The sequence below is a fragment of the Triturus cristatus genome, chromosome 11 (assembly GCF_964204655.1).
Source record: "Triturus cristatus chromosome 11, aTriCri1.1, whole genome shotgun sequence".
Classification (NCBI taxonomy): domain Eukaryota; kingdom Metazoa; phylum Chordata; class Amphibia; order Caudata; family Salamandridae; genus Triturus; species Triturus cristatus.
The window spans coordinates 133,346,174-133,367,507 of NC_140594.1; the positions used below are offsets into that span (position 1 = coordinate 133,346,174).

The 21,334-nt window shown below is 46.9% G+C and overlaps 7 non-coding genes across 7 annotated transcripts; all 7 read left to right on the forward strand.

The window, feature by feature from the left end:
* The first annotated feature begins 565 nt into the window (after positions 1–565).
* LOC146783605 (U4 spliceosomal RNA) lies at positions 566–706 on the forward strand. The gene has a single exon (XR_014971187.1). It is a non-coding gene; the product is annotated as a U4 spliceosomal RNA (small nuclear RNA).
* Positions 707–4,726: 4,020 nt separating this feature from the next.
* Positions 4,727–4,867, forward strand: LOC146783606 (U4 spliceosomal RNA). The gene has a single exon (XR_014971090.1). It is a non-coding gene; the product is annotated as a U4 spliceosomal RNA (small nuclear RNA).
* Positions 4,868–5,688: 821 nt separating this feature from the next.
* LOC146783607 (U4 spliceosomal RNA) lies at positions 5,689–5,829 on the forward strand. The gene has a single exon (XR_014971265.1). It is a non-coding gene; the product is annotated as a U4 spliceosomal RNA (small nuclear RNA).
* Positions 5,830–9,849: 4,020 nt separating this feature from the next.
* Positions 9,850–9,990, forward strand: LOC146783608 (U4 spliceosomal RNA). The gene has a single exon (XR_014971127.1). It is a non-coding gene; the product is annotated as a U4 spliceosomal RNA (small nuclear RNA).
* Positions 9,991–10,811: 821 nt separating this feature from the next.
* Positions 10,812–10,952, forward strand: LOC146783609 (U4 spliceosomal RNA). Its single transcript, XR_014971209.1, has one exon. It is a non-coding gene; the product is annotated as a U4 spliceosomal RNA (small nuclear RNA).
* Positions 10,953–14,972: 4,020 nt separating this feature from the next.
* LOC146783610 (U4 spliceosomal RNA) lies at positions 14,973–15,113 on the forward strand. The gene has a single exon (XR_014971155.1). It is a non-coding gene; the product is annotated as a U4 spliceosomal RNA (small nuclear RNA).
* An 821-nt stretch (positions 15,114–15,934) lies between these two features.
* On the forward strand, positions 15,935–16,075 carry LOC146783611 (U4 spliceosomal RNA). Its single transcript, XR_014971261.1, has one exon. It is a non-coding gene; the product is annotated as a U4 spliceosomal RNA (small nuclear RNA).
* The last annotated feature ends 5,259 nt before the right edge of the window (positions 16,076–21,334 follow it).

Here is a 21,334-nt window from a genome sequence, read left to right on the forward strand (position 1 = left end):
TTCAGCATCTCTCTAAGTAGCAGAGCTAATGTGCTATTTTGTCGGCTATTGAGTGAATAGCTGAGATTGTACACTCCTTTGTCGGCAGACTGATATGTATCCTTTTACAAGAAAGGCATCTTGTATCTGGGTGAACAAAGAGGTGCCAAAGTGAACTCTTGTAATATTCTAGAATAGTACTCCTTTGGTTGCTCTGCTTGCATTTAGGTACAATAACTCGTTTTGGAAGGAGCCAGATGGGGCTTAGGAGTATATGTGTTTGCATACAGAATCATGTACTGATGACATCACACATAGAGAGGGATGAAGGGAGGTGCCAAAGGAGGCTGTATAGTGAAATCTGCTAATTAGCATATGGAATCCCAGAGCCCAATGGGTACTTATCTGCAGAACCAACAGAAGATAAAGTAGTCCACCTGTTGTCTGGCTTTTGACCTGAGTGATAGAAAACATAGAAAGTATGCTTGCATATCTCTCTGATCAGTGCATATGTTCCAACTTTGTCTCCCTGTAAGAGACAAAAGTGTCACGATTGTGGGACTGCTCATATTGCCAATTGGACGTTATCTTTGAATAGTGGCAGTATTGTAACCAATGCGGTGTATCCGAGGTGTGATTGTTGCTTATTCAAAACTTTACGCAATACCCAGTCTTGTCAACTTGAACAACAGTTGTTGTTGGTAATTTAGGATAATCTTTACAGAGGCTAGATCAATTGTGTCAAAAAATGATTGATTATACATCAATGTATTTATTCAGTAAGAAAAAAGGTGTAGATATTTTTCATAGAATATCAATACTCTTTGCTCGATATGTTTTTCATTAACTGTTTCATTTCAACCAACGCGTTTTTTATATGCGTAAAAGAGGGTCCGCTTAATCATTAGGTAAGGTACACATATTAAACTTTGGGTGCTAATTGATTTAGAAGCTGCGCAGTGTCCGAAGATTCAGACATTTATTAAGCATCTCTCTAGGTTTTAGATCAAATGTACTATTGTGAGAAAGTGGCTCTGTATATACTGTTCCAAAATAAGTACAGGGTGTACAGACTCCACAGTCCCCAGAGGTTTGGCAGAGGCTAAAGTTAGAAATAACCTTAGTCTCTAAAGTGGTAGCTTGGTCAAGCAGTAAGGCAGTATCAGAGGACAGTGTAAAGCATTTGTTGTACACACTCAGTCAGCGAAATGATTTCACACACTCAATAACTGAACTCTAGGCCAATGGTTTGTATAAAAAAGATATGTCTGTTTTGTTTTAGAACCAACAATAGGAATTAAAATATACTTTCTCAGAATGAGATGCTTTATTTAAATACTTTTGCAATATGCAATTGGCTTTTGTAGAAAGTTATAAGTTGTTGCAATAGGCAACACAGTTTTAAACACAATAATGCATTGAGTTCAATGGAAATTTCAAGTTATTTGCAATAGATTACTTTCAGGATTACTTTAGAGATTCCAGGACTGGATCCTAGATTCAGTCCTGGGACAATACTTAGAAACAAGTGATAAAAGTCGACTTAGTTACTACTAGGATTTTTAAGTAATATTTTGCTATTTTAAAAGTTGACACTTAGAAGAAATTTCATAGAAAACAGTCAATGATTCCCTATGGAAGAAAATTCAAGCTGCAGGTATAGTATGTTCTCGTTACTTTTGTAATCCAGTACTGGGTGCCTAGACTCAGTACTGGGACCTTTATCCAAAACAGGTAAGTAATTACGTTTTCAGAAGTTATACGATTTTTAAAGAATATTTAAAGTTTGCAGAAATTGACACTTTGAAGAAATTTTACAGAAAAACAGTCAATGATTCCCTATGGAAGAAAATTGGGTTACTGGTAAGTACAGTTGTAAGTATTTTTCAGAGTCAGTGCTGGGCACCAAGATCCAGCACTGGGAGCTCACCTAATAGCAGGTGAGTATTTTCGTTTTCGTTACTCGGCTGATTTTTGGTGAATATTTTAAGTTTTGAAAACTCCACACTTTGAAGAAATTTTCAGAAGAAACCAGTCAATGTTACCCTATGGAGAAAATTGAGTTATCGGTTTAAAGGTAAGTACTCGACTGGCAGAGTTAAGGTTCTGGGCATAGACTCAGGGGTCTCCCAGGGTCAGGTAGGTAGAGTTTTTTCACCCTCAGCGGCACAGGGGCAGCCGGGTGCAGAGAGAGTTAGACCCAATGTTATCCTATGAGAGGTAGGGGGGCCTTGGTTGGTGGCTGCTGACTAGCAGGCTACGCGGCTGTGGGAGCTGGGCTCCTGGTCACTTGCTCAGGGCAAATGGGGAAGTAGATAGGTGTAGAGGTTACACTGCCAGGGCCACTCGGGCGGCTGGGTGCAGGGTGCTTTTGAGCTCTTGGGCGCTCAATTGATTTCAATGGGAGAGCTCCGGTTTAGAAAAAGATTGCAAGCTCGGGGACGAAGATTCTTTAGGTGCCACCACCACTTCGAGAGGTAAGTTGGGTAGTTGGAGGATAGGTAGGTACCCAGGATTTGGGCACAGGGAGCCGCAGGGCGCCGGGTGCAGGGGTGCCTTTTGGTGTCGGGAAATCTTACCCTCTGTTGATCGCGTTGGGGGGGTACCTGGTTCTGAGGCTGCAGGTGTCGTCAGGAGCGTCTAGGGAAGTCCTTGGGTGCCGGACTCGGGTTCACAGTCGTCGTGGGGTCGTCCTCGTGGTCTTTGGTCACTCCGGCACAGGCCAGGCTTGGCGGGTGCAGAGTGTGTAGGGTTCGCGGTTCCGGGCTGATGCCAGGGATTAGAAGTAGATTTTGAGTAGAGCCTCTACTCATGGGAGTTCCAGGGGCTTAGAGCCAAACGGTAGCAAGGTCCTCCGGGGTTTGTGAGGTTGCTGGCCACAAGAGATGCCGGGTTGGAGCAGGAGCAGGTTCGAGTGTCGCCAGGCCTGTAGGGCTGGGGCCAAAGCAGTTGGTGTCTTCCTCTTCTTAGCAGCTGCAGGGCAGGTCTTCTTTCTTCGTCCTCTTCTTTGTATTTCGGAATCTGGAATCTGGGGAAGGAAGGTTCAGGGTGCCCCTAAATACTAAATTTAGGGGCGTTACAGGTAGGCGAAGGGCAGGGGCCAATGGGTCCCTGTCCTGGGGTGAGTACACCCCCTATTCAGCCACTCTCCTCTGGGAGGGGGGCAGCAGCCTAGTCCTGATTGGGTAGGGCCTCCCATCTTCAAGATGGCGAGCGCCCGGAGATGTGCTTCACCTCGCCTTCCCCACCTGAGGGGTGGGGTTGGCAGGCTGGCCCATCCCCTGTCCTTATTTGGGGTTTCCGGCCAAGCTTCCCGCCAGAGTGGGGGTTGCAAGTGGCCTGGGGAAGCTCACTGAGGCGGCATGCCTTTGAAGCTTCCCCCTGCCCATCCTGGGGGAGGAGATCTAGCATCTCGCCCAGGATGTGCATTGTTGCAGACCCAGGAGAGCAGGGGCTCTCCTACCCAGGGGTCCAGCAACATGTCTGCTGTGTGGCAGCCTAGGCAGCCTCAGAACAGACGTGGATTGTAGGTTAGGTTTCAGGGGGCCTCTCTAAGATGCCCTCTGTGGTGCTTGGTACATTAAATACCATACTGGCATCAGTGTGGGTTTAATGTGCTGAGCAGTTTGATACCAAACTTCTCAGTCTTCTGTGCTGCCATTATAGTGCTGTGGAGTTCGTGTTTGACAAGCTCCCAGCACCATGTACTCTTAAATGGGAGCACTGCACTTACAGGGCCCACAAATGGACCTGGGCACTGTAGGGGCACCGGGCTCCTGCCTCTGTGCCCACACCACTGGCATAGGGCACCCAGCTAGAGGGGTGGCTGATGTATGCCAGGGCAGTGAAGGTTGTGGGCATGGCACACAGGGATGTGTGCCACGTCGATTCTCTGTTTTGTCTTGTACCCAGACACTCAGCCTGCCAGGGCAGTGTGTGTGTGTTAGGGTACAGGGCCTCTAAGGGTGGCACAATGAGTGCTGCAGCCCTTAGAGGCCTTCCCTGGTCACAAGGCCCTGGGTACCTAGTGTACCACTTACCAGGGGCTGACATGTGGCCAGGGTTTGCCAATTTTGTTTTGAGATTTTTGTTTTGGGAAGGAACATAGGCCCTGGGCTCCTGATTGGCAGGAGTCCAGGGCACACTCAGTCAAAGTACATTCAGCAATTCAGCAAAAAGTGGGGGCATACCATTCAAGAAAGATGGCACTTTAACACAACTATTTTGTCGGCTATTGAGTGAATAGCTGAGATTGTACACTCCTTTGTCCGCAGACTGATATGTATCCATTTCCAAGAAAGGCATCTCGTATCCGGGTGAACAAGAGGCGCCAAAGTTAACTCTTGTAATATTCTAGAATAGTACACCTTTGGTTGCTTTCTTGCATTTAGGTACAAGAACTAGTTTTGGGAGGAGCCTGCTTGGGCTTAGGAGGATATGTGGTTGCATACATAATCATGTACTGATGACATCCCACATAGAGAGGGACGAAGGGAGGTGCCAAAGGAGGCTGTATAGTGAAATCTGCTAATTAGCATACGGAATCCCAGAGCCCAACGGGCACTTACCTGCAGAAGCAACAGAAGATAGAGTAGTACATATCATGTCTGGCTTTTGACTCGAGTGATAGAAAACATAGAAAGTATGCTTGCATATCTCTCTGATCGGTGCACGTTTCAAATTTGTCTCCCTGTAACAGACAGAAGTGTCACCGTTGTGGGACTGCTCATATCGCCTAGCTGATGTTATCTTTGTGCAGTGGCAGTATCGTAGCCAATGAGGTCTATCCGAGGCGTGATTATTGCTTATTGAAAATTTTACCCAATACCCCGCCATGTCAACTTGAAAAATAGTTGATATTGGCAATTTTTGATAGTCTCTATGGAGGCTGGATCAATTGTGTCAAAAGAAGATTGATTATACATCATTATAGTTATTTAGTAAGCAAAGAGGTGTAGATATTTTTCATAGAATGTCAATACTCATTGGTCAATATGTTTTTTTAACAACTGTTTTATTTCAACTAAAGTGTTTCTCATATCTGTGGAAAAGGGTCCTCTTAATCAATAGGTAAGGTACACGTATTAAACTTTGTGATCTAATTGTCTTGGAAGCTGCACAGTGTCCAAAGCTTCAGACATTCATTCAGCATCTCTCTAAGTAGCAGAGCTAATGTGCTATTTTGTCGGCTATTGAGTGAATAGCTGAGATTGTACACTCCTTTGTCGGCAGACTGATATGTATCCTTTTACAAGAAAGGCATCTTGTATCTGGGTGAACAAAGAGGTGCCAAAGTGAACTCTTGTAATATTCTAGAATAGTACTCCTTTGGTTGCTCTGCTTGCATTTAGGTACAATAACTCGTTTTGGAAGGAGCCAGATGGGGCTTAGGAGTATATGTGTTTGCATACAGAATCATGTACTGATGACATCACACATAGAGAGGGATGAAGGGAGGTGCCAAAGGAGGCTGTATAGTGAAATCTGCTAATTAGCATATGGAATCCCAGAGCCCAATGGGTACTTATCTGCAGAACCAACAGAAGATAAAGTAGTCCACCTGTTGTCTGGCTTTTGACCTGAGTGATAGAAAACATAGAAAGTATGCTTGCATATCTCTCTGATCAGTGCATATGTTCCAACTTTGTCTCCCTGTAAGAGACAAAAGTGTCACGATTGTGGGACTGCTCATATTGCCAATTGGACATTATCTTTGAATAGTGGCAGTATTGTAACCAATGCGGTGTATCCGAGTTGTGATTGTTGCTTATTCAAAACTTTACGCAATGCCCAGTCTTGTCAACTTGAACAACAGTTGTTGTTGGTAATTTAGGATAATCTTTACGGAGGCTAGATCAATTGTGTCAAAAAATGATTGATTATACATCAATGTATTTATTCAGTAAGAAAAAAGGTGTAGATATTTTTCATAGAATATCAATACTCTTTGCTCGATATGTTTTTCATTAACTGTTTCATTTCAACCAACGTGTTTTTTATATGCGTAAAAGAGGGTCCGCTTAATCATTAGGTAAGGTACACATATTAAACTTTGGGTGCTAATTGATTTAGAAGCTGCGCAGTGTCCGAAGATTCAGACATTTATTCAGCATCTCTCTAGGTTTTAGATCAAATGTACTATTGTGAGAAAGTGGCTCTGTATATACTGTTCCAAAATAAGTACAGGATGTACAGACTCCACAGTCCCCAGAGGTTTGGCAGAGGCTAAAGTTAGAAATAACCTTAGTCTCTAAAGTGGTAGCTTGGTCGAGCAGTAAGGCAGTATCAGAGGACAGTGTAAAGCATTTGTTGTACACACTCAGTCAGCGAAATGATTTCACACACTCAATAACTGAACTCTAGGCCAATGGTTTGTATAAAAAAGATATGTCTGTTTTGTTTTAGAACCAACAATAGGAATTAAAATATACTTTCTCAGAATGAGATGCTTTATTTAAATACTTTTGCAATATGCAATTGGCTTTTGTAGAAAGTTATAAGTTGTTGCAATAGGCAACACAGTTTTAAACACAATAATGCATTGAGTTCAATGGAAATTTCAAGTTATTTGCAATAGATTACTTTCAGGATTACTTTAGAGATTCCAGGACTGGATCCTAGATTCAGTCCTGGGACAATACTTAGAAACAAGTGATAAAAGTCGACTTAGTTACTACTAGGATTTTTAAGTAATATTTTGCTATTTTAAAAGTTGACACTTAGAAGAAATTTCATAGAAAACAGTCAATGATTCCCTATGGAAGAAAATTCAAGCTGCAGGTATAGTATGTTCTCGTTACTTTTGTAATCCAGTACTGGGTGCCTAGACTCAGTACTGGGACCTTTATCCAAAACAGGTAAGTAATTACGTTTTCAGAAGTTATACGATTTTTAAAGAATATTTAAAGTTTGCAGAAATTGACACTTTGAAGAAATTTCACAGAAAAACAGTCAATGATTCCCTATGGAAGAAAATTGGGTTACTGGTAAGTACAGTTGTAAGTATTTTTCAGAGTCAGTGCTGGGCACCAAGATCCAGCACTGGGAGCTCACCTAATAGCAGGTGAGTATTTTCGTTTTCGTTACTCGGCTGATTTTTGGTGAATATTTTAAGTTTTGAAAACTCCACACTTTGAAGAAATTTTCAGAAGAAACCAGTCAATGTTACCCTATGGAGAAAATTGAGTTATCGGTTTAAAGGTAAGTACACGACTGGCAGAGTTAAGGTTCTGGGCATAGACTCAGGGGTCTCCCAGGGTCAGGTAGGTAGAGTTTTTTCACCCTCAGCGGCACAGGGGCAGCCGGGTGCAGAGAGAGTTAGACCCAATGTTATCCTATGAGAGGTAGGGGGGCCTTGGTTGGTGGCTGCTGACTAGCAGGCTACGCGGCTGTGGGAGCTGGGCTCCTGGTCACTTGCTCAGGGCAAATGGGGAAGTAGATAGGTGTAGAGGTTACACTGCCAGGGCCACTCGGGCGGCTGGGTGCAGGGTGCTTTTGAGCTCTTGGGCGCTCACTTGATTTCAATGGGAGAGCTCCGGTTTAGAAAAAGATTGCAAGCTCGGGGACGAAGATTCTTTAGGTGCCACCACCACTTCGAGAGGTAAGTTGGGTAGTTGGAGGATAGGTAGGTACCCAGGATTTGGGCACAGGGAGCCGCAGGGCGCCGGGTGCAGGGGTGCCTTTTGGTGTCGGGAAATCTTCCCCTCTGTTGATCGCGTTGGGGGGGTACCTGGTTCTGAGGCTGCAGGTGTCGTCAGGAGCGTCTAGGGAAGTCCTTGGGTGCCGGACTCGGGTTCACAGTCGTCGTGGGGTCGTCCTCGTGGTCTTTGGTCACTCCGGGTCAGGCCAGGCTTGGCGGGTGCAGAGTGTGTAGGGTTCGCGGTTCCGGGCTGATGCCAGGGATTAGAAGTAGATTTTGAGTAGAGCCTCTACTCATGGGAGTTCCAGGGGCTTAGAGCCAAACGGTAGCAAGGTCCTCCGGGGTTTGTGAGGTTGCTGGCCACAATAGATGCCGGGTTGGAGCAGGAGCAGGTTCGAGTGTCGCCAGGCCTGTAGGGCTGGGGCCAAAGCAGTTGGTGTCTTCCTCTTCTTAGCAGCTGCAGGGCAGGTCTTCTTTCTTCTTCCTCTTCTTTGTATTTCGGAATCTGGAATCTGGGGAAGGAAGGTTCAGGGTGCCCCTAAATACTAAATTTAGGGGCGTTACAGGTAGGCGAAGGGCAGGGGCCAATGGGTCCCTGTCCTGGGGTGAGTACACCCCCTATTCAGCCACTCTCCTCTGGGAGGGGGGCAGCAGCCTAGTCCTGATTGGGTAGGGCCTCCCATCTTCAAGATGGCGAGCGCCCGGAGATGTGCTTCACCTCGCCTTTCCCACCTGAGGGGTGGGGTTGGCAGGCTGGCCCATCCCCTGTCCTTATTTGGGGTTTCCGGCCAAGCTTCCCGCCAGAGTGGGGGTTGCAAGTGGCCTGGGGAAGCTCACTGAGGCGGCATGCCTTTGAAGCTTCCCCCTGCCCATCCTGGGGGAGGAGATCTAGCATCTCGCCCAGGATGTGCATTGTTGCAGACCCAGGAGAGCAGGGGCTCTCCTACCCAGGGGTCCAGCAACATGTCTACTGTGTGGCAGCCTAGGCAGCCTCAGAACAGACGTGGATTGTAGGTTAGGTTTCAGGGGGCCTCTCTAAGATGCCCTCTGTGGTGCTTGGTACATTAAATACCATACTGGCATCTGTGTGGGTTTAATGTGCTGAGCAGTTTGATACCAAACTTCTCAGTCTTCTGTGCTGCCATTATAGTGCTGTGGAGTTCGTGTTTGACAAGCTCCCAGCACCATGTACTCTTAAATGGAAGCACTGCACTTACAGGGCCCAGGAATGGACCTGGGTACTGTAGGGGCACCGGGCTCCTGCCTCTGTGCCCACACCACTGGCATAGGGCACCCAGCTAGAGGGGTGGCTGATGTATGCCAGGGCAGTGAAGGTTGTGGGCATGGCACACAGGGATGTGTGCCACGTCGATTCTCTGTTTTGTCTTGTACCCAGACACTCAGCCTGCCAGGGCAGTGTGTGTGTGTTAGGGTACAGGGCCTCTAAGGGTGGCACAATGAGTGCTGCAGCCCTTAGAGGCCTTCCCTGGTCACAAGGCCCTGGGTACCTAGGGTACCACTTACCAGGGGCTGACATGTGGCCAGGGTTTGCCAATTTTGTTTTGAGATTTTTGTTTTGGGAAGGAACATAGGCCCTGGGCTCCTGATTGGCAGGAGTCCAGGGCACACTCAGTCAAAGTACATTCAGCAATTCAGCAAAAAGTGGGGGCATACCATTCAAGAAAGATGGCACTTTCACACAACTATGTTGTCGGCTATTGAGTGAATAGCTGAGATTGTACACTCCTTTGTCCGCAGACTGATATGTATCCATTTACAAGAAAGGCATCTCGTATCCGGGTGAACAAGAGGTGCCAAAGTTAACTCTTGTAATATTCTAGAATAGTACACCTTTGGTTGCTTTCTTGCATTTAGGTACAAGAACTAGTTTTGGGAGGAGCCTGCTTGGGCTTAGGAGGATATGTGGTTGCATACATAATCATGTACTGATGACATCCCACATAGAGAGGGATGAAGGGAGGTGCCAAAGGAGGCTGTATAGTGAAATCTGCTAATTAGCATACGGAATCCCAGAGCCCAACGGGCACTTACCTGCAGAAGCAACAGAAAATAGAGTAGTACATATCATGTCTGGCTTTTGACTCGAGTGATAGAAAACATAGAAAGTATGCTTGCATATCTCTCTGATCGATGCACGTTTCAAATTTGTCTCCCTGTAACAGACAAAAGTGTCACCGTTGTGGGACTGCTCATATTGCCTAGCTGATGTTATCTTTGTGCAGTGGCAGTATCGTAGTCAATGAGGTCTATCCGAGGTGTGATTATTGCTTATTGAAAACTTTACCCAATACCCCGCCATGTCAACTTGAAAAATAGTTGATATTGGCAATTTTTGATAGTCTCAATGGAGGCTGGATCAATTGTGTCAAAAGAAGATTGATTATACATCATTATAGTTATTTAGTAAGTAAAGAGGTGTAGATATTTTTCATAGAATGTCAATACTCATTGGTCAATATGTTTTTTTAACAACTGTTTTATTTCAACTAAAGTGTTTCTCATATCTGTGGAAAAGGGTCCTCTTAATCAATAGGTAAGGTACACGTATTAAACTTTGTGATCTAATTGTCTTGGAAGCTGCACAGTGTCCAAAGCTTCAGACATTCATTCAGCATCTCTCTAAGTAGCAGAGCTAATGTGCTATTTTGTCGGCTATTGAGTGAATAGCTGAGATTGTACACTCCTTTGTCGGCAGACTGATATGTATCCTTTTACAAGAAAGGCATCTTGTATCTGGGTGAACAAAGAGGTGCCAAAGTGAACTCTTGTAATATTCTAGAATAGTACTCCTTTGGTTGCTCTGCTTGCATTTAGGTACAATAACTCGTTTTGGAAGGAGCCAGATGGGGCTTAGGAGTATATGTGTTTGCATACAGAATCATGTACTGATGACATCACACATAGAGAGGGATGAAGGGAGGTGCCAAAGGAGGCTGTATAGTGAAATCTGCTAATTAGCATATGGAATCCCAGAGCCCAATGGGTACTTATCTGCAGAACCAACAGAAGATAAAATAGTCCACCTGATGTCTGGCTTTTGACCTGAGTGATAGAAAACATAGAAAGTATGCTTGCATATCTCTCTGATCAGTGCATATGTTCCAACTTTGTCTCCCTGTAAGAGACAAAAGTGCCACGATTGTGGGACTGCTCATATTGCCAATTGGACGTTATCTTTGAATAGTGGCAGTATTGTAACCAATGCGGTGTATCCGAGGTGTGATTGTTGCTTATTCAAAACTTTACGCAATACCCAGTCTTGTCAACTAGAACAACAGTTGTTGTTGGTAATTTAGGATAATCTTTACGGAGGCTAGATCAATTGTGTCAAAAAATGATTGATTATACATCAATGTATTTATTCAGTAAGAAAAAAGGTGTAGATATTTTTCATAGAATATCAATACTCTTTGCTCGGTATGTTTTTCATTAACTGTTTCATTTCAACCAACGTGTTTTTTATATGCGTAAAAGAGGGTCCGCTTAATCATTAGGTAAGGTACACATATTAAACTTTGGGTGCTAATTGATTTAGAAGCTGCGCAGTGTCCGAAGATTCAGACATTTATTCAGCATCTCTCTAGGTTTTAGATCAAATGTACTATTGTGAGAAAGTGGCTCTGTATATACTGTTCCAAAATAGGTACAGAGTGTACAGAGTCCACAGTCCCCAGAGGTTTGGCAGAGGCTAAAGTTAGAAATAACCTTAGTCTCTAAAGTGGTAGCTTGGTCGAGCAGTAAGGCAGTATCAGAGGACAGTGTAAAGCATTTGTTGTACACACTCAGTCAGCAAAATGATTTCACACACTCAATAACTGAACTCTAGGCCAATGGTTTGTATAAAAAACTATATGTCTGTTTTGTTTTAGAACCAACAATAGGAATTAAAATATACTTTCTCAGAATGAGATGCTTTATTTAAATACTTTTGCAATATGCAATTGGCTTTTGTAGAAAGTTATAAGTTGTTGCAATAGGCAACACAGTTTTAAACACAATAATGCATTGAGTTCAATGGAAATTTCAAGTTATTTGCAATAGATTACTTTCAGGATTACTTTAGAGATTCCAGGACTGGATCCTAGATTCAGTCCTGGGACAGTACTTAGAAACAAGTGATAAAAGTCGACTTAGTTACTACTAGGATTTTTAAGTAATATTTTGCTATTTTAAAAGTTGACACTTAGAAGAAATGTCATAGAAAACAGTCAATGATTCCCTATGGAAGAAAATTCAAGCTGCAGGTATAGTATGTTCTCGTTACTTTTGTAATCCAGTACTGGGTGCCTAGACTCAGTACTGGGACCTTTATCCAAAACAGGTAAGTAATTACGTTTTCAGAAGTTATACGATTTTTAAAGAATATTTAAAGTTTGCAGAAATTGACACTTTGAAGAAATTTCACAGAAAAACAGTCAATGATTCCCTATGGAAGAAAATTGGGTTACTGGTAAGTACAGTTGTAAGTATTTTTCAGAGTCAGTGCTGGGCACCAAGATCCAGCACTGGGAGCTCACCTAATAGCAGGTGAGTATTTTCGTTTTCGTTACTCGGCTGATTTTTGGTGAATTTTTAAGTTTTGAAAACTCCACACTTTGAAGAAATTTTCAGAAGAAACCAGTCAATGTTACCCTATGGAGAAAATTGAGTTATCGGTTTAAAGGTAAGTACTCGACTGGCAGAGTTAAGGTTCTGGGCATAGACTCAGGGGTCTCCCAGGGTCAGGTAGGTAGAGTTTTTTCACCCTCAGCGCCACAGGGGCAGCCGGGTGCAGAGAGAGTTAGGCCCAATGTTATCCTATGAGAGGTAGGGGGGCCTTGGTTGGTGGCTGCTGACTAGCAGGCTACGCGGCTGTGGGAGCTGGGCTCCTGGTCACTTGCTCAGGGCAAATGGGGAAGTAGATAGGTGTAGAGGTTACACTGCCAGGGCCACTCGGGCGGCTGGGTGCAGGGTGCTTTTGAGCTCTTGGGCGCTCAATTGATTTCAATGGGAGAGCTCCGGTTTAGAAAAAGATTGCAAGCTCGGGGACGAAGATTCTTTAGGTGCCACCACCACTTCGAGAGGTAAGTTGGGTAGTTGGAGGATAGGTAGGTACCCAGGATTTGGGCACAGGGAGCCGCAGGGCGCCGGGTGCAGGGGTGCCTTTTGGTGTCGGGAAATCTTACCCTCTGTTGATCGCGTTGGGGGGGTACCTGGTTCTGAGGCTGCAGGTGTCATCAGGAGCGTCTAGGGAAGTCCTTGGGTGCCGGACTCGGGTTCACAGTCGTCGTGGGGTCGTCCTCTTGGTCTTTGGTCACTCCGGCACAGGCCAGGCTTGGCGGGTGCAGAGTGTGTAGGGTTCGCGGTTCCGGGCTGATGCCAGGGATTAGAAGTAGATTTTGAGTAGAGCCTCTACTCATGGGAGTCCCAGGGGCTTAGAGCCAAAAGGTAGCCAGGTCCTCCGGGGTTTGTGAGGTTGCTGGCCACAATAGATGCCGGGTTGGAGCAGGAGCAGGTTCGAGTGTCGCCAGGCCTGTAGGGCTAGGGCCAAAGCAGTTGGTGTCTTCCTCTTCTTAGCAGCTGCAGGGCAGGTCTTCATTCTTCTTCCTCTTCTTTGTATTTTGGAATCTGGAATCTGGGGAAGGAAGGTTCAGGGTGCCCCTAAATACTAAATTTAGGGGCGTTACAAGTAGGCGAAGGGCAGGGACCAATGGGTCCCTGTCCTGGGGTGAGTACACCCCCTATTCAGCCACTCTCCTCTGGGAGGGGGGCAGCAGCCTAGTCCTGATTGGGTAGGGCCTCCCATCTTCAAGATGGCGAGCGCCCGGAGATGTGCTTCACCTCGCCTTCCCCACCTGAGGGGTGGGGTTGGCAGGCTGGCCCATCCCCTGTCCTTATTTGGGGTTTCCGGCCCAGCTTCCCGCCAGAGTGGGGGTTGCAAGTGGCCTGGGGAAGCTCACTGAGGCGGCATGCCTTTGAAGCTTCCCCCTGCCCATCCTGGGGGAGGAGATCTAGCATCTCGCCCAGGATGTGCATTGTTGCAGACCCAGGAGAGCAGGGGCTCTCCTACCCAGGGGTCCAGCAACATGTCTACTGTGTGGCAGCCTAGGCAGCCTCAGAACAGACGTGGATTGTAGGTTAGGTTTCAGGGGGCCTCTCTAAGATGCCCTCAGTGGTGCTTGGTACATTAAATCCCATACTGGCATCAGTGTGGGTTTAATGTGCTGAGCAGTTTGATACCAAACTTCTCAGTCTTCTGTGCTGCCATTATAGTGCTGTGGAGTTCGTGTTTGACAAGCTCCCAGCACCATGTACTCTTAAATGGAAGCACTGCACTTACAGGGCCCAGGAATGGACCTGGGTACTGTAGGGGCACCGGGCTCCTGCCTCTGTGCCCACACCACTGGCATAGGGCACCCAGCTAGAGGGGTGGCTGATGTATGCCAGGGCAGTGAAGGTTGTGGGCATGGCACACAGGGATGTGTGCCATGTCGATTCCCTGTTTTGTCTTGTACCCAGACACTCAGCCTGCCAGGGCAGTGTGTGTGTGTTAGGGTACAGGGCCTCTAAGGGTGGCACAATGAGTGCTGCAGCCCTTAGAGGCCTTCCCTGGTCACAAGGCCCTGGGTACCTAGGGTACCACTTACCAGGGGCTGACATGTGGCCAGGGCTTGCCAATTTGGTTTTGAGATTTTTGTTTTGGGAAGGAACATAGGCCCTGGGCTCCTGATTGGCAGGAGTCCAGGGCACACTCAGTCAAAGTACATTCAGCAATTCAGCAAAAAGTGGGGGCATATCATTCAAGAAAGATGGCACTTTCACACAACTATTTTGTCGGCTATTGAGTGAATAGCTGAGATTGTACACTCCTTTGTCCGCAGACTGATATGTATCCATTTACAAGAAAGGCATCTCGTATCCGGGTGAACAAGAGGCGCCAAAGTTAACTCTTGTAATATTCTAGAATAGTACACCTTTGGTTGCTTTCTTGCATTTAGGTACAAGAACTAGTTTTGGGAGGAGCCTGCTTGGGCTTAGGAGGATATGTGGTTGCATTCATAATCATGTACTGATGACATCCCACATAGAGAGGGATGAAGGGAGGTGCCAAAGGAGGCTGTATAGTGAAATCTGCTAATTAGCATACGGAATCCCAGAGCCCAACGGGCACTTACCTGCAGAAGCAACAGAAGATAGAGTAGTACATATGATGTCTGGCTTTTGACTCGAGTGATAGAAAACATAGAAAGTATGCTTGCATATCTCTCTGATCGGTGCACGTTTCAAATTTGTCTCCCTGTAACAGACAAAAGTGTCACCGTTGTGGGACTGCTCATATCGCCTAGCTGATGTTATCTTTGTGCAGTGGCAGTATCGTAGCCAATGAGGTTTATATGAGGCGTGATTATTGCTTATTGAAAACTTTACCCAATACCCCGCCATGTCAACTTGAAAAATAGTTGATATCAGCAATTTTTGATAGTCTCTATGGAGGCTGGATCAATTGTGTCAAAAGAAGATTGATTATACATCATTATAGTTATTTAGTAAGCAAAGAGGTGTAGATATTTTTCATAGAATGTCAATACTCATTGGTCAATATGTTTTTTTAACAACTGTTTTATTTAAACTAAAGTGTTTCTCATATCTGTGGAAAAGGGTCCTCTTAATCAATAGGTAAGGTACACGTATTAAACTTTGTGATCTAATTGTCTTGGAAGCTGCACAGTGTCCAAAGCTTCAGACATTCATTCAGCATCTCTCTATGTAGCTGAGCTAATGTGCTATTTTGTCGGCTATTGAGTGAATAGCTGAGATTGTACACTCCTTTGTCGGCAGACTGATATGTATCCTTTTACAAGAAAGGCATCTTGTATCTGGGTGAACAAAGAGGTGCCAAAGTGAACTCTTGTAATATTCTAGAATAGTACTCCTTTGGTTGCTCTGCTTGCATTTAGGTACAATAACTCGTTTTGGGAGGAGCCAGATGGGGCTTAGGAGTATATGTGTTTGCATACAGAATCATGTACTGATGACATCACACATAGAGAGGGATGAAGGGAGGTGCCAAAGGAGGCTATATAGTGAAATCTGCTAATTAGCATATGGAATCCCAGAGCCCAATGGGTACTTATCTGCAGAACCAACAGAAGATAAAGTAGTCCACCTGTTGTCTGGCTTTTGACCTGAGTGATAGAAAACATAGAAAGTATGCTTGCATATCTCTCTGATCAGTGCATATGTTCCAACTTTGTCTCCCTGTAAGAGACAAAAGTGTCACGATTGTGGGACTGCTCATATTGCCAATTGGACGTTATCTTTGAATAGTGGCAGTATTGTAACCAATGCGGTGTATCCGAGGTGTGATTGTTGCTTATTCAAAACTTTGCGCGATACCTAGTCTTGTCAACTTGAACAACAGTTGTTGTTGGTAATTTAGAATAATCTTTACGGAGGCTAGATCAATTGTGTCAAAAAATGATTGATTATACATCAATGTATTTTTTCAGTAAGAAAAAAGGTGTAGATATTTTTCATAGAATATCAATACTCTTTGCTCGATATGTTTTTCATTAACTGTTTCATTTCAACCAACGTGTTTTTTATATGCGAAAAGAGGGTCCGCTTAATCATTAGGTAAGGTACACATATTAAACTTTGGGTGCTAATTGATTTAGAAGCTGCGCAGTGTCCGAAGATTCAGACATTTATTCAGCATCTTTCTAGGTTTTAGATCAAATGTACTATTGTGAGAAAGTGGCTCTGTATATACTGTTCCAAAATAGGTACAGGGTGTACAGAGTCCACAGTCCCCAGAGGTTTGGCAGAGGCTAAAGTTAGAAATAACCTTAGTCTCTAAAGTGGTAGCTTGGTCGAGCAGTAAGGCAGTATCAGAGGACAGTGTAAAGCATTTGTTGTACACACTCAGTCAGCGAAATGATTTCACACACTCAATAACTGAACTCTAGGCCAATGGTTTGTATAAAAAATATATGTCTGTTTTGTTTTAGAACCAACAATAGGAATTAAAATATACTTTCTCAGAATGAGATGCTTTATTTAAATACTTTTGCAATATGCAATTGGCTTTTGTAGAAAGTTATAAGTTGTTGCAATAGCAACACAGTTTTAAACACAATAATGCATTGAGTTCAATGGAAATTTCAAGTTATTTGCAATAGATTACTTTCAGGATTACTTTAGAGATTCCAGGACTGGATCCTAGATTCAGTCCTGGCACAGTACTTAGAAACAAGTGATAAAAGTCGACTTAGTTACTACTAGGATTTTTAAGTAATATTTTGCTATTTTAAAAGTTGACACTTAGAAGAAATTTCATAGAAAACAGTCAATGATTCCCTATGGAAGAAAATTCAAGCTGCAGGTATAGTATGTTCTCGTTACTTTTGTAATCCAGTACTGGGTGCCTAGACTCAGTACTGGGACCTTTATCCAAAACAGGTAAGTAATTACGTTTTCAGAAGTTATACGATTTTTAAAGAATATTTAAAGTTTGCAGAAATTGACACTTTGAAGAAATTTCACAGAAAAACAGTCAATGATTCGCTATGGAAGAAAATTGGGTTACTGGTAAGTACAGTTGTAAGTATTTTTCAGAGTCAGTGCTGGGCACCAAGATCAAGCACTGGGAGCTCACCTAATAGCAGGTGAGTATTTTCGTTTTCGTTACTCGGCTGATTTTTGGTGAATATTTTAAGTTTTGAAAACTCCACACTTTGAAGAAATTTTCAGAAGAAACCAGTCAATGTTACCCTATGGAGAAAATTGAGTTATCGGTTTAAAGGTAAGCACTCGACTGGCAGAGTTAAGGTTCTGGGCATAGACTCGGGGGTCTCCCAGGGTCAGGTAGGTAGAGTTTTGTCACCCTCAGCAGCACAGGGGCAGCCGGGTGCAGAGAGAGTTAGGCCCAATGTTTACCTATGAGAGGTAGGGGGGCCTTGGTTGGTGGCTGCTGACTAGCAGGCTACGCGGCTGTGGGAGCTGGGCTCCTGGTCACTTGCTCAGGGCAAATGGGGAAGTAGATAGGTGTAGAGGTTACACTGCCAGGGCCACTCGGGCGGCTGGGTGCAGGGTGCTTTTGAGCTCTTGGGCGCTCAATTGATTTCAATGGGAGAGCTCCGGTTTAGAAAAAGATTGCAAGCTCGGGGACGAAGATTCTTTAGGTGCCACCACCACTTCGAGAGGTAAGTTGGGTAGTTGGAGGATAGGTAGGTACCCAGGATTTGGGCACAGGGAGCCGCAGGGCGCCGGGTGCAGGGGTGCCTTTTGGTGTCGGGAAATCTTACCCTCTGTTGATCGCGTTGGGGGGGTACCTGGTTCTGAGGCTGCAGGTGTCGTCAGGAGCGTCTAGGGAAGTCCTTGGGTGCCGGACTCGGGTTCACAGTCGTCGTGGGGTCGTCCTCGTGGTCTTTGGTCACTCCGGCACAGGCCAGGCTTGGCGGGTGCAGAGTGTGTAGGGTTCGCGGTTCCGGGCTGATGCCAGGGATTAGAAGTAGATTTTGAGTAGAGCCTCTACTCATGGGAGTCCCAGGGGCTTAGAGCCAAAAGGTAGCCAGGTCCTCCGGGGTTTGTGAGGTTGCAGGCCACAATAGATGCCGGGTTGGAGCAGGAGCAGGTTCGAGTGTCGCCAGGCCTGTAGGGCTGGGGCCAAAGCAGTTGGTGTCTTCCTCTTCTTAGCAGCTGCAGGGCAGGTCTTCTTTCTTCTTCCTCTTCTTTGTATAATACTAAATTTAGGGGCGTTACAGGTAGGCGAAGGGCAGGGACCAATGGGTCCCTGTCCTGGGGTGAGTACACCCCCTATTCAGCCACTCTCCTCTGGGAGGGGGGCAGCAGCCTAGTCCTGATTGGGTAGGGCCTCCCATCTTCAAGATGGCGAGCGCCCGGAGATGTGCTTCACCTCGCCTTCCCCACCTGAGGGGTGGGGTTGGCAGGCTGGCCCATCCCCTGTCCTTATTTGGGGTTTCCGGCCAAGCTTCCCGCCAGAGTGGGGGTTGCAAGTGGCCTGGGGAAGCTCACTGAGGCGGCATGCCTTTGAAGCTTCCCCCTGCCCATCCTGGGGGAGGAGATCTAGCATCTCGCCCAGGATGTGCATTGTTGCAGACCCAGGAGAGCAGGGGCTCTCCTACCCAGGGGTCCAGCAACATGTCTGCTGTGTGGCAGCCTAGGCAGCCTCAGAACAGACGTGGATTGTAGGTTAGGTTTCAGGGGGCCTCTCTAAGATGCCCTCTGTGGTGCTTGGTACATTAAATACCATACTGGCATCAGTGTGGGTTTAATGTGCTGAGCAGTTTGATACCAAACTTCTCAGTCTTCTGTGCTGCCATTATAGTGCTGTGGAGTTCGTGTTTGACAAGCTCCCAGCACCATGTACTCTTAAATGGAAGCACTGCACTTACAGGGCCCAGGAATGGACCTGGGTACTGTAGGGGCACCGGGCTCCTGCCTCTGTGCCCACACCACTGGCATAGGGCACCCAGCTAGAGGGGTGGCTGATGTATGCCAGGGCAGTGAAGGTTGTGGGCATGGCACACAGGGATGTGTGCCATGTCGATTCTCTGTTTTGTCTTGTACCCAGACACTCAGCCTGCCAGGGCAGTGTGTGTGTGTTAGGGTACAGGGCCTCTAAGGGTGGCACAATGAGTGCTGCAGCCCTTAGAGGCCTTCCCTTGTCACAAGGCCCTGGGTACCTAGGGTATCACTTACCAGGGGCTGACATGTGGCCAGGGTTTTGTTTTGAGATTTTTATTTTGGGAAGGAACATAGGCCCTGGGCTCCTGATTGGCAGGAGTCCAGGGCACACTCAGTCAAAGTACATTCAGCAATTCAGCAAAAAGTGGGGTCATACCTGTTGGAGCCGGCCTCGTGGCGTGGTCCTGTTCCCCCTCGCTAAGCCGCACGAGGTCCCATGCACCTCGGGGCTCCCCCATTTTGGATTGTACGTGACTCTACGTGACCACCTACGTGACCCCGCTCCACCCGGCCTCGGTCCCAGCGAGGCCCGACATCGAGGCGCCAACCCCTGGCCCGGGGGATACCACGTGAGCCCTTCCCACTCCCGGCGAAGGGCAGTATTGATGGGACCCCCAACCGTCCTTCCACACCTAGGTGCGATCGCCCCACAGCTCTCTGGGGCCTGGTGCCTCTCCTGCTGGGCGTCTGGCCGCGCCCTACCCGGCCTCTCCGCCCTCCTGGGCGCAAGGGTCCGGACATCAAAGGGCTCCAGACCTATATCTGGGGCGACCCGGCAACAAGACGACAGTTGTATCTCGGAGTCAAGAGCCCTGCTGATCGGATCGCGGCTGACCCTACGGAGAAAGACTCTTCCTGAAACCACACTCTGAGCCCTGCTGACGACGTCGCGGCTCCACCGTGCTTAAAGACCTTCACGAACCTTTGTGGCCCTGCTGACGCTGTCGCGGCCCGACCTTGTTGAAACGTACCATCAGAGCCCAGCTGACCTCGTCGCGGCTCGACCGAAGCGGACCTACCACCGGAGCCCTGCTGACTGTGTCGCGGCTCGACCCAAGCGGAACTACCACCCGAGCCAGCTGACGCCGTCGCGGCTCTCCACGTCTGAGCCGCTCTGAGACCAGCACTCAAGGTCTGGCGCAGAGCCTTCCCGTACCTGGCTGGTACTAAGACTGTCCCGCTACCCTATCCCTCCAAGGACATTGAGACTCTTACTGGATCACTCGATCCCACTGTAAATATTGAATGTGCTACTATTGATAAAGACCCAAGATAAGCAACTAATACGGAGTCCTGTGTGGTGGTGTTACTGGACCTAGTACGATCATAGGAGAAGGACCTCCCCTAGGGGGCTTCTCAGCGGCGCTCGGCTATAACTTTGCGGTAGGAAGGTGCCCCGGAGTAGTCCCCCCGACGCCCCGGTGGTCCTCCCTCCATCATTTGGTGGCCAGCGACGGGATCCGAGCCAGACGCAATCGTACAGGCAAGTAACGCACCCACTACCTAACCAGACGAAAAAAAAAAAAAAGGGAACCATGGACGGCCGAGAAGCAACCGTGGCCGCAACCTTCCAGCTGGAAAAGCTGGAAGAATACACCCACAAAGAACTAAAACAATTCTGCAAGGACAAAGGGATCCCAACCACAGGATTGGGCACCAAGGAGGAAATGCAGAAAACCCTGAAAGCCTGGGCAGAAGCCGAGGCCACTCCACCCCGAACCGAAGGGACCTCGGCCCGGGACGGAAACCTGCCACCGACCATAACCCCGACAGATGGGGGGGCGAAGCATCCCGGAAGCCAGCCTGTCCCACGAAGAAATGCGAGAACGGGAGAGGGTCCGGACACACGAAATGGACCTCGCACGACTCCGGCTGGACGGTGAGCTCCTACTGGCGGAGAAGAAAATAGCCTTGGAGCAACTACGGCTGCAGGAGGAAATCGAAGAAAAGAAACGGCATCGGGAACTAGAAGAGAGACGGCTAACCCTCGAGCACGAGAGGAGCCTCAAGGAACTCGAACTGAAATCCAAAACGGGGGAGACCAGCACCCCCGGGGCCCGGGACGCCCTGCCACTGACCGAGCCAAAGGTTCATATCCCCAAGGATGTCGTCAAGGAATACTACAAAAACGACGACATCCAGCAGTGGTTCCGAGCCTACGAGGTAGCCATGACCTCCCATCGGGTACCCCGGAAGGATTGGGGTGCCGGCCTATGGGGCAGGTTC